A 10,854-nucleotide genomic window follows, 5' to 3' on the forward strand; every position below is an offset into this window, starting at 1 on the left:
GAAGCCTATTTGCAGACGGTCAAATTTCATGACTGTAAACTTTGTGGATGTTTTTTGTTCATGTATATATATATATATATATATATATATATATATATATATATATATATATATATATATATATATATATATATATATATATATATTGTAAAACAATGTTGTTGTTTTTTGTTGTTTTTTAAAGTCACAACAAAAAGTACAGGCAAAAGAGTGATTGGTTGCGTCAGAAATTCAAGCAATGTAATAATAAACGTTTGTTAATGAGAGCAATTAAGTTGTGTTAAATAACCATGATTCTATGCATGAGTAACATTTTTATCACCAGAGATCATTATTTTCCTCTTCTGTATTGTAAAACCGTTGGTACAAAGACAAAAATCATGGCAAAGACGCATTCGTAGAGTCAAGAAAAAGTGCGATACGGTACGAGAGACATCTAAACATTCGTCCTTCTTAAAGCGCCTGGAGCCAATTGATGGGAATCACGCTGTAGAACAATTATTTATTATTATTATTATTATTATTATTATTTAAGTTATTGAGACATCCCAGTGCACTAAGGGATTTATAGAGCAAATCGAGAAAATTCATTATTGAACGAAGCGCATAGCGCTGAGTTCAATAATTATTTTCGAGATTTGCTCTATAAATCCCTTAGTGCACTGGGATTGTTTCAATAACGGTATTGTCAGTACCGCCAGATAAAAATGAAGATTCAAAACGCACATTTTGCAACGCGCATTTGGATTGGCGTAACTGTGTGGTCAGGTTTGTGTCACGGATCTACTTTTGTGTGGGCTGTCTCAAGTGTTGAAGTGTGTCGTGCTTTCGTCACACGCAAACTCTTGTTTTAATTTCTGTTGGTAAATTCCAGTGTAGCGTTAAGCTAAAAAGTGATGATCTTTCATAGAGACCTCATTTAAACGCTTAAACCCTTAGTTATTTGCGATTCGAAACCTTCATCGAGCTTCGACAGATTGACTGTGCAGAGTTTTGCCCCTTGCCAAGGTCGACGGAAAGCACATTTTCAAAATAAATGTGGCATGTTTCTCGTGTGGTATCTTCACTCATCGGGGAGTCTGGTACTAAATATGAACGGTAAGAATGCTCTGAACCCTACACGTATTATATCCCCATCGTTTTATCGTTCACATTTGCCCAACATGTTAATTTGCTGAGCGGGGTTTATGTCGTCTGCTACGCTAGCGCAATCGAACCACTGCAGTCTGCACTGCATGAGTCTGCACGCATGAAGCAGGCTGGTAATAAGTCTCATGGTAAGAACGTTCTGAACCCTACACGTTTTCGATTACGATTGTTCTTGCCTCGAAATAATAATTCGGAAACCATTCATTTACTGAACTGATGTAGTCGTATTTCAGTGTAGTCTGCTACGTATGACAGAGTCGATCGAGTCAGTCTTCCAAACTCAAACTGGTCTAGCTGGTACGTTATCGGAATAACACTTGTGGTTTCTGTTAGCCGCTGGGAATTGTATACTAACTCATCATTTGGTAATGTGGATGATAAGCTACATGCCACTAACACGGCATATGAGAAGAATCTATGCAAGTCGGCGAAAATTAGATGAAACACAGCGGCTTCTATTTTTAGATCAGTGGCACTGTGGCCGCACAGGCACATGCAATCTGTCAGAAAAAACCCACTTCTGCTTTAATTGAGAAGCAGGGAATTTATGGTCATTTGGTATTGTGGAGAATATAAGCTACATGTCATTAATTAATTCTGAGGATGAGAGCACAGTCTCGCTTAGGCAAAGGGCGTAAGAATACGCTCTGTGGAAAAGTTAGCCATTAGCCAATCAACTGGTTCACATCAGTCATGTGACACCAGTACTTACTGACAATTATTATTATTATTATTATTATTATTATTATTATTCAACCCTCACCTTTTTGTCAGTAGACAGCGACTACAGCGACTGTATTGGACCTGTTCTCGTATGAAAACGACGTTTAACACCCTTACAGCAGAGCAATCGGGTTCACATGTGAAACCGGTTTGACGACAAGACTTTATTATATACGTTTTGTACCAGACGCGTAGGAAGATCGGTACTCGGAGTTCTGGCCAGCTTTCGGCAAATCTCAACTACCAGAGGAGGGGGCGGGGCGCAGGGGTAGGGGGTGGGGGTGGAGAGACCATTGCATTTTTCTGCATTTGTAACTGGTTTAAGATTTGCAACTGGTAACCATCAATACAATTGTATAAATCCACATGAACGTGCTCGGATGCCATCCAATGTCAAAGATTCGGATCACCATTAATTATTAGATCTGGTCAGGCTTTTACATAGAACCAAACCATCCCTCTACTGGGACAGATACCAAACCATCCCTCTACTGGGACAGATACCAAACCATCCCTCTACTGGGACAGATACCAAACCATCCCTCTACTGGGACAGATACCAAACCATCCCTCTACTGGGACAGATACCAAACCATCCCTCTACTGGGACAGATACCAAACCATCCCTCTACTGGGACAGATACCAAACCATCCCTCTACTGGGACAGATACCAAACCATCCCTCTACTGGGACAGATACCAAACCATCCCTCTACTGGGACAGATACCAAACCATCCCTCTACTGGGACAGATACCAAACCATCCCTCTACTGGGACAGATACCAAAAATCGACAACCTGGGTTCTTTCTTTGCAGAGTGGTATTTTTGGAATCAATTTATTCCTTAACTGACGCTAGTTTCAATCTGCAAAATTAATTAATTCCCCCCCAAAAAAATCCAACTCTACACAGGAAGAGGTAAGGATATTTATTTTTGGTATGTGTCCCAGTGGAGGCATGATCGCATGTAAGGCAGATCTCAGATAGTGAGCGGACATGTTTTCACGGGAAGGATTGTGCCTTTAATTAATTAGAACTGAAGAAAGATATAAATAGCGAATAACCTAAAAATTAAAAAAAATAGCACGGCAAATGTTTCAAACCACCGGGATTACTCTGATTCTAACCGGCACGGTTGGCCTAGTGGTAAGGCGTTCGCCCCATGATCGGGAGGTCGTGGGTTTGAACCCCGGCCGGATCATACCTAAGACTTTAAAATTGGCAATCTAGTGGCTGCTCCAGAACTAAAAGGGGGGAGTTAACGTCCTCACAGAAACTAGTTCTATTTGGGACAAGTGTTGGTGATACGCTAAGGAGCTGGTAAGGGTGAGAGAAGAGGGGAGGATGACGGGGTGGGCAGGAGTGGTGATGATAAAAGTTTGTTAAGAGGGGTAAATTCTTCTTCTAAGTAGTGTGATTTAGTATGATTGGGTTTGGTACCCGTTGTCTCCGAGAGCATTGGGAATAGGATGTTAAAAGTATACGTTTATTTTCCAAAAAGGTACTTTATAAAAAGTAGCTGCTCCGCCTGGCGTCTGGCATTATGGGGTTAGCGCTAGGACTGGTTGGTCCGGTGTCAGAATAATGTGACTGGGTGAGACATGAAGCCTCGGCGCACGTTATATGTCAAAGCAGCACCGCCCTGATATGGCCCTTCGTGGTCGGCTGGGCGTTAAGCAAATAAACAATGACAAACTCTGATTCTAACACAAGCGAAGGATCTAACAAGCCTTCAACATCCATTACCTGCAGTTGACGCGCGGTGATACATATGCCCTTTGACCTTTTCTATAAATAGACGGGGGTATTCCGGACAAAAATAGAATACGGCATTGTGGGACATTTATTCAGGGCCACTTACACACTAAATTCAATTTTAATACAGCACTCAAAACCTTTAAATAAGTAAAAGACAAGAATAACGAGTTTATGAAATAAAAACAAAGTTGAAAATTAAAATCAAAAGTTCATAATATTCTTGCGAGATAAGCGTATCGAATCCATGACCGACGGGTTTTGGGCGACCACTTTACCACTAAGACAACCCGGGAGACAGTTCGCAGGGGTGAAAATAAAAAGTTGAACTTGGAACATTACTCGTGAGTTCTCGAGCATGTGTCGACTCGTCAATCGGTTTCCAGTTCCTCCGTTCGTATCTGTGTACGATACGTTCTGGCGATCTCACTGACGACTGTTCGAGCTCAGTCATTACTGACCCTATGCTCCCGTATCAGTTTAGAAAGCAAACTCAAGAAGCATTCGCTTTTGGTTTGACCGGTGACATTATGTTCGCAATCCAGCTCCGAAACTGATGCATTGACATTTGTTCAAGGGCACTTACACACTAAATTCGATTTCAATAACGCATTTAAAACCTTTGAAATGAATTAAAATGAATAACATACAAGAATTACGAGTTCAGAAAAAAAGTTGATACATTATGTGAAACAATTCTTGATCATGCAAGCTAAGCGTATCGAACCGGTGACCGCCGCGTCAGTGGGCGAGGCTATACCACTGAGACAACCAGGCGAACTGTTTCCAGGGGTGAAAATAGAAACTTCAAATTACACGTGAGTTTTCGACTCATATGATCACGATTTGTTCTTTGCTATATAACTGGAGACTGCCTACGTGTGTGCGGTAACTCTATGCAGTCCCAATCAAAACGTGCTGACCTAAAGCACAGAAGCAGGCAGAGGAGCACAGTCGCTGGACCTTCCTCCTTTCAATGTTTTGTACTGCTCTTGTTCGGCCAGTCCTCCGTTTCCTAGACGCTAGATTTGGCGAGTGTGGCGAGGAAGTAGCGTTTCTTAGGCAATTCTCGCCGCGAGGAAATCTAATTTAGCGAGCCGAACTGAACTGCACTGGACTTTATTTTGCAAGGACGCATTTAAACACACACACACACACACACACACATGCGAGCGCGCGCACGCACGCACAAACACACACATACACACACACACACACACACACACACACACATGACACACACACACACACACACACACGCACGCACACACACACGCACACACACACACACACACACACACACACACACACACACACACACACACACACACACACACACACACACACACAAATAGGAGAAAAGATCGAGCGCTGTAGATAAATGAAGAGGCATACTCTTCCATGCAGATTGCGGACACCTCGCTTGAAAAAAAAAACTTTCGTTGTTACTTTCATTATCATTTCTTTTAAAAATTTGCCGGTTTCAATGTACTAAATGTTGTTAACTAATGTTGCTTTTGTCCTCGGGTCCAGTGATTCATGTTGCTTCAGTGGTTGGCGAACGAATTCCGCAGTGATCAATACCAACTGTGCCTCGTGAGCTTTGGTCAGTGTTGCAATTGATCACCAAAACTGCGTTAGAATAAAAATTAATAGAGTAAAAAAAAAAAAAAAAAAAGGAGAGTGAAGAAATGAAACAAACTTAAAAACAAGTCGCGTGAAGCGATATAAAAACATTTAGGCAAGATCAACAGCACCAATCAATCATCGCCGAGACTACATTCTGATAGTCTCGGCTGACCATACCGAAGACTGAGAAGGGTCACGCTCGCCGGTATTGCATTTCAGTTTGAATGCTTAAAAATTAATTAATGAGTTTGCTCATTAAAGTTGTCATTAAAATTGATTGTTTGCAAACAGATTTAAAATTGATTGCATTGTATTCCTCATCTTCTCCTGAATTCAAAAATATATAGATATGTCATGTTTACTCTAAATATATGCTCAGAATGAAAGGTAATAGGTTCAGTAAGTACAACGGACGCGTGCTTCGCGGAGGCGAGCGTGACCCGTCTCGGTCTTCGGTATGGTTAGCCGAGACTATCTGAATGTAGTCTCGGCGATGATTTGTTTGTGGTGTTGATCTTGACTAAATGTCTTTATATCGCTTCACGCGACTTGTTGTTGTTGTGATATGTCGTCGATCGGTTTTCTAAGTTTCTCGGTCCGTACTTGTGTACGGTACTTTCTTGCGATCTCCCTGTTGGAGCTAAGTTAAGATGATAACTCTCCCTATGCTCCCGTTCACTTAGTTTCAGTTTAGAAAGCAAACTCAAGTAGCAATCATTTCAAGTATGACCGACATAATATTGGCTGTCATGCTCCAAAATGCATTGACCAATCGTCGAAAGGCGCTGACGTCATTTCACTTAAAGATTTCCCCACCCAGAATTCAACTTGTTTGTTGAAATTTGGAAGATTTAGTTCTGGACGACGACGCTCTATGGGCAGTTCATTATATAAAGGGAAGCAAGCAGTTGTTTGTTTGCTTAACGCCCAGCCGACCACGAGGGGCCATATCAGGGCGGTGCTGCTTTGACATATAACGTGCGCCACACACAAGACAGAAGTCGCAGCACAGGCTTCATGTCTCACCCAGTCACATTATTCTGACACCGGACCAACCAGTCCTAGCACTAACCCCATAATGCCAGACGCCAGGCGGAGCAGCCACTAGATTGCCAATTTTAAAATCTTAGGTATGACCCGGCCGGGGTTCGAACCCACGACCTCCCGATCACGGGGCGGACGCCTTACCACTAGACCAACCGTGCCGGTGAAGCAAGCAGTAAAAAACGGGCTTACAGAGCTAAATAAAGGGGGATACTAACTTGTAGATAATATACCTGTGACCTGAAGCATAGGACCCTCCCTCCCTCCTCCCCGCTTCTTCAGTTTTGGCGAAAGCCAAATAGACCTCCTCTATGTATCTTCCTACGCACCTAAAGAGCATCTACTCAAGCGTTGGGGATTGAGAATGGGAACAGGATGGGGGGGGGGGAGGGGGGGAGGGTGGGTCGGGGGTGGTTTAGGGGTGTGTGTTGTTGTGGCAATATACGATGTTGAAGTTTAAACTGCGTGTTGTTGTTGTTGTTGTTGGTGGTGGTGTTGGTGTTGTTGATGTTGTTGTCACGTCACCCGTGTTTCTATTTCAATTTTTATTTCATTTTTTGCTTTGTGTGTTTGTTCGTCTCAAGGGAAGATTGTAGGAAAAATGCCCAGCCTTAAATCGTAATCCTTGTAAAATAAAGTTGAGTTGAGTTCGGATCAGTTCAGTACATTCTGTCTGGTTGACACAGCTTGTAAATGTTGTTATGTTGCTTGCTTGTTTTTTAATCGTATTAGCCGGCGTGTTTTATCTATGTTTTGGAGAGAGTGTTGTGTCTCCTTAATGTTTATATTTATATTTATTTAGTCGTGTTTCTCTATGTGAGGCCTTTATTTTTTCATGGACCTCTTTTTTTAATTTTATTTTTAAACATAGTTGTCTTTCATTGCCAATTGACTCGCCTTGTCTTGCCATTGTGGGGTGATGGGAGGACGGAGGGGAAGGGACAGGGGGGATATTTATACTGGGCGGGGAGTTGAACAGTATATCCGCTAGCTCTGGTTTCGTCACTGGTATCTATGTCGAACATTACATCCGGTCGATTATTTCTGAGGAAAGGGCACCACGCTATATTCTAAGCCATCTGTCCTGGTTTTGTCCTTTCACCATCGTGGCGCTGTCATCATCGGCGTGATACGCTCGGATGGCATTGTGTCAGTTACACAAACTCTGCAGATTCAGGAATTTCCAGCGATCGTTCAGTGCAATCTCTGCATCACCTTTTCCCATCAAGCGCTATTACGTCACTGAGGCGGATGTCATAGTATCCTCGTCTTTGTCTTTTTTGGGGGGAAAACCCCGTCTTTTCTGGGGAATGAGTGATTCCCACGTAGAAAGGAAAGTCAGTATTTTTTCAGAATGTGTTCAGATTCTGCGTGGTAAACATTAGATCAAAGGCACCTTGAAGCTATCGTTCAAAATCGTCGTCTACGCCAGGGTGGTCAAAAAACAATTATATTCTGGTATTAAGAAGGGTTGGACATACCTAGCCTCAAAAGACGAAGCCATTTCATTCGCTCGTGAGTGAATGGCAGCCATCTGTAAGAGGACACATAGTGTGAAAATGTGCGAACATTTGTCAAAGCCGTATCGCTGCTGTTTAACAAAACATCTTCATACAATTTTACACACTGATATAAATACCGAAGGTGAGCTGACCTGTAAATCACTTAAAAAGTTCTTTTGCCGAAAATGTTGAAAATTTGGCATATGTTTTGCTAAAAATGTATACACAAACTCATCTTGAGCTATTTACTTTAATGTGTAAACGTTAAATGAACATGGGTTGATAAACACCAGAAATAATGATTTGAAATTATGTCCACCGCATGTGCCCCCTTAAAGCATGGATTGTGAATATCTATGGAGTATTTGAGGAGTATCTATGTATAAAGCAGTAAGGCTACAAAAGGTGCACTGAAATCAACAAGATGCCGTTGTGGGTCTGTCAGTTCCGTGTCAGCGATTGGTCCACAGCAAATCTGGCGCGTAAGGATCATCTGCTGGTATTATTGAAGTGGTTTGAGCCAGTGGATCGTAGGTCATCGTTCCGATCGTTCCTTGACGTTGCTATCACCTTGTTGCCCCTTCTGCTGCTGGCCATAGCTGGTGCTGTTTGCTGGTCGATGTACTAGTCTCAATTCGGGGCTGATGTATAGTTTGATTTGTTTTTTCTTTGTGAAGCATTTTTCTTTGTGACTTGCTTTCTTTCCGTCTGTGTCCCCTTCTCCCCTTGTTTCCTTCTTTGTCTGTCTGTCTGTCTGTCTGTCTGTCTGTCTGTCTGTCTGTCTGTCTGTCTGTCAGTGTCTCCCTGTCTGTGTATGCCTGATTGCCTGACTGCCTGCCTGCCTGCCTGCCTTCCTGCCTGCCTGTCAGTCAGTCAGTCAGTCAGTCAGTCAGTCTGTCTGTCTGTCTGTCTGTCTGTCGGTCTCTCACGCTCTCTCTCTCTCTCTCTATCTCTCTCTCTCTCTCTCTCTCTCTCTCTGCCAGTATTAATTGTCATCTTGTTTCTGTATAGTGTTTTTTTTTCTCCCATTGGACGGTTTAATAATGGTAATTATGTATTTTGTTTCAACTAAATGTGTGTGTTTGTGTGTGTGTGTGTGTATGTGTGTGTGTGTGTGTGTGTGTGTGTGTGTGTGTGTGCGTGTGCGTGCGTGCGTGTAAGTGTGTGCGCTCGATTTTGTGTCTCCGCATGTCTGTTTGGAGATCTGTGTGACTATTTTGTATAAGTGCAGTGAATTAAAACCATTGTGCCTTTTTGAAAATCGTGCACATTTTTATAATGCCATTCCATCCATAATTCCATTCTGTGCCTGTTTACATTGAGATATGTTGGTTATGCTGTGATCTTTATACAGAGGAATGCCGTTCAATTTTGATTGCAATAAAGATTTGGGCAGCATGACATTGTGATTTCTTGTGTGTTTCTGCTTTGGGAGCTCGAATTTCAACTACAACACAAATTGTCAGAAAAGGAAGCAAATAGACGAACAAGAGTTTCAGAGGACTTTTATTGATGGAATTTGCCATTTATGCAACATTTAATAATACAATTTTTGTGTTTATATGTCACAACTTTGACAGCAGAAGAACTGCAATAACAAAATGTATAGGCACATCTTTCACATGAAGAATCTAGTTCCGTCTAACATGTACACGATGGAGTTGAATCATCGCCTATCAACATCTGTTCAGTCTTTCACATATGCTAAAAGCTTCTATCACTTGCACACCTACCCAAACTCAACAACGTGGCTGCATCATGTGCAGACTAGGATTTTGTGTATGGATTAATTTAGTAGATTGACATAGGTGTTACTTACGGAATGAATGAATTAATTAATTGGTCAATTGATGTCCAGTCTGCACAGGATTCAGCTCGACCGTTACTTTTAGGCGTGTGTTCAAAGGCACACTCCTTCTCGAAAAAAAACCCTGAATATTCAGCCCTGAAAGTACAAAAAATGGTGAACTAGCATTTGGCTAGTGATTCTGAAAATGTACTAGCCAGAGAGCAAACTTTACAAGCCAAACCTTCAATTTGTTTCAGCAACTTGACTCGCATTTGGCGAGCAGATGAACATTTCTACTCGCCAGTTTACATGTTTCTACTCGCCATGGCGAGTAAAATGCTTGCCACTTTCAGGCCTGATATTAGACCTTTTTCATGAGATACGACCATCCCATCCCTCCACTTGGTCACATACCAAAGATGAACAGCCTGGGTGCTCTCTGTCCACTGTGTTTTTTTATGGATTAATTTGTGTAAAAGGCCGCTAGTGGATTTAACGAAATTATTTCATTAACAAAATTCCAACCAAGTTACCACAGCAAGCAGTCAGTGTTTAGATGTTTGGTATGTGTCCAAGTGGACGGATGATCTGAGATGGTGAGCCGAACTGTTTTCACGAGACTTATCCCGTGTAAAAAAAATAAAATATATCAGATTAGGTCTGTGGTGTTGCGCACGAGAAGGAATATTTCTTTAAATAATCATAGAAAGTCATCTGTGATCACTCGGTAGCATTTCACTGGTTTCAGTCTTAGTGCCTGTATGTAAGGTTGTCGGTGCCTTGTGCAGTCATAACTATTTGTAAAGCAGATTAACAAACTATACCACGATTAAAATGGCTGGAATATGTTCATCGATAACTTTGCAATAGAGAATTATTAGTACCGCAGTTGAAACTGTTTGGGTTATCATGTAGCTGTCATAAACAATTATGTTCTTCTCGAAGATATGTAACAACGAAACCTATGTGATATATAAATATTGGACCACCTTTTGTATATCAACTAAAATATTCAAACCGTTGTCATTTAATTTAAAACTTCTCTGCCCTAACAGGCGCATTTGACACACTGTTCGGAGTGATGATTTCTAACAAAGACGTCACGTGACAGCCACTCAAACGAGTATACAAGTGGTGAAATATCAGATTGGCCAAGTTTATAATGCACTGACCAAAGTAACCATCATTCCCCCACCCCCACATAAAATGCAGAACAACATATGGGTACACTGAAATCCCCCCCCCCCCCCTAATTTCCTCGG

The 10,854-nt window shown here is 41.8% G+C and overlaps 1 long non-coding RNA gene across 1 annotated transcript in view; it reads right to left on the reverse strand.

Annotated features, from left to right (window-relative positions):
- Positions 1-2,027, reverse strand: part of LOC138983355 (uncharacterized) — a 5,039-nt gene extending 3,012 nt beyond the window's left edge. The window contains exon 1 of the long non-coding RNA XR_011461095.1: positions 1,913-2,027. This is a non-coding gene — a long non-coding RNA (uncharacterized lncRNA). The remainder of the gene's footprint in view (positions 1-1,912) is intronic.
- Between the last annotated feature and the right edge of the window lie 8,827 nt (positions 2,028-10,854).

Source organism: Littorina saxatilis, linkage group LG12 (genome assembly GCF_037325665.1).
Source record: "Littorina saxatilis isolate snail1 linkage group LG12, US_GU_Lsax_2.0, whole genome shotgun sequence".
Lineage (NCBI taxonomy): Eukaryota > Metazoa > Mollusca > Gastropoda > Littorinimorpha > Littorinidae > Littorina > Littorina saxatilis.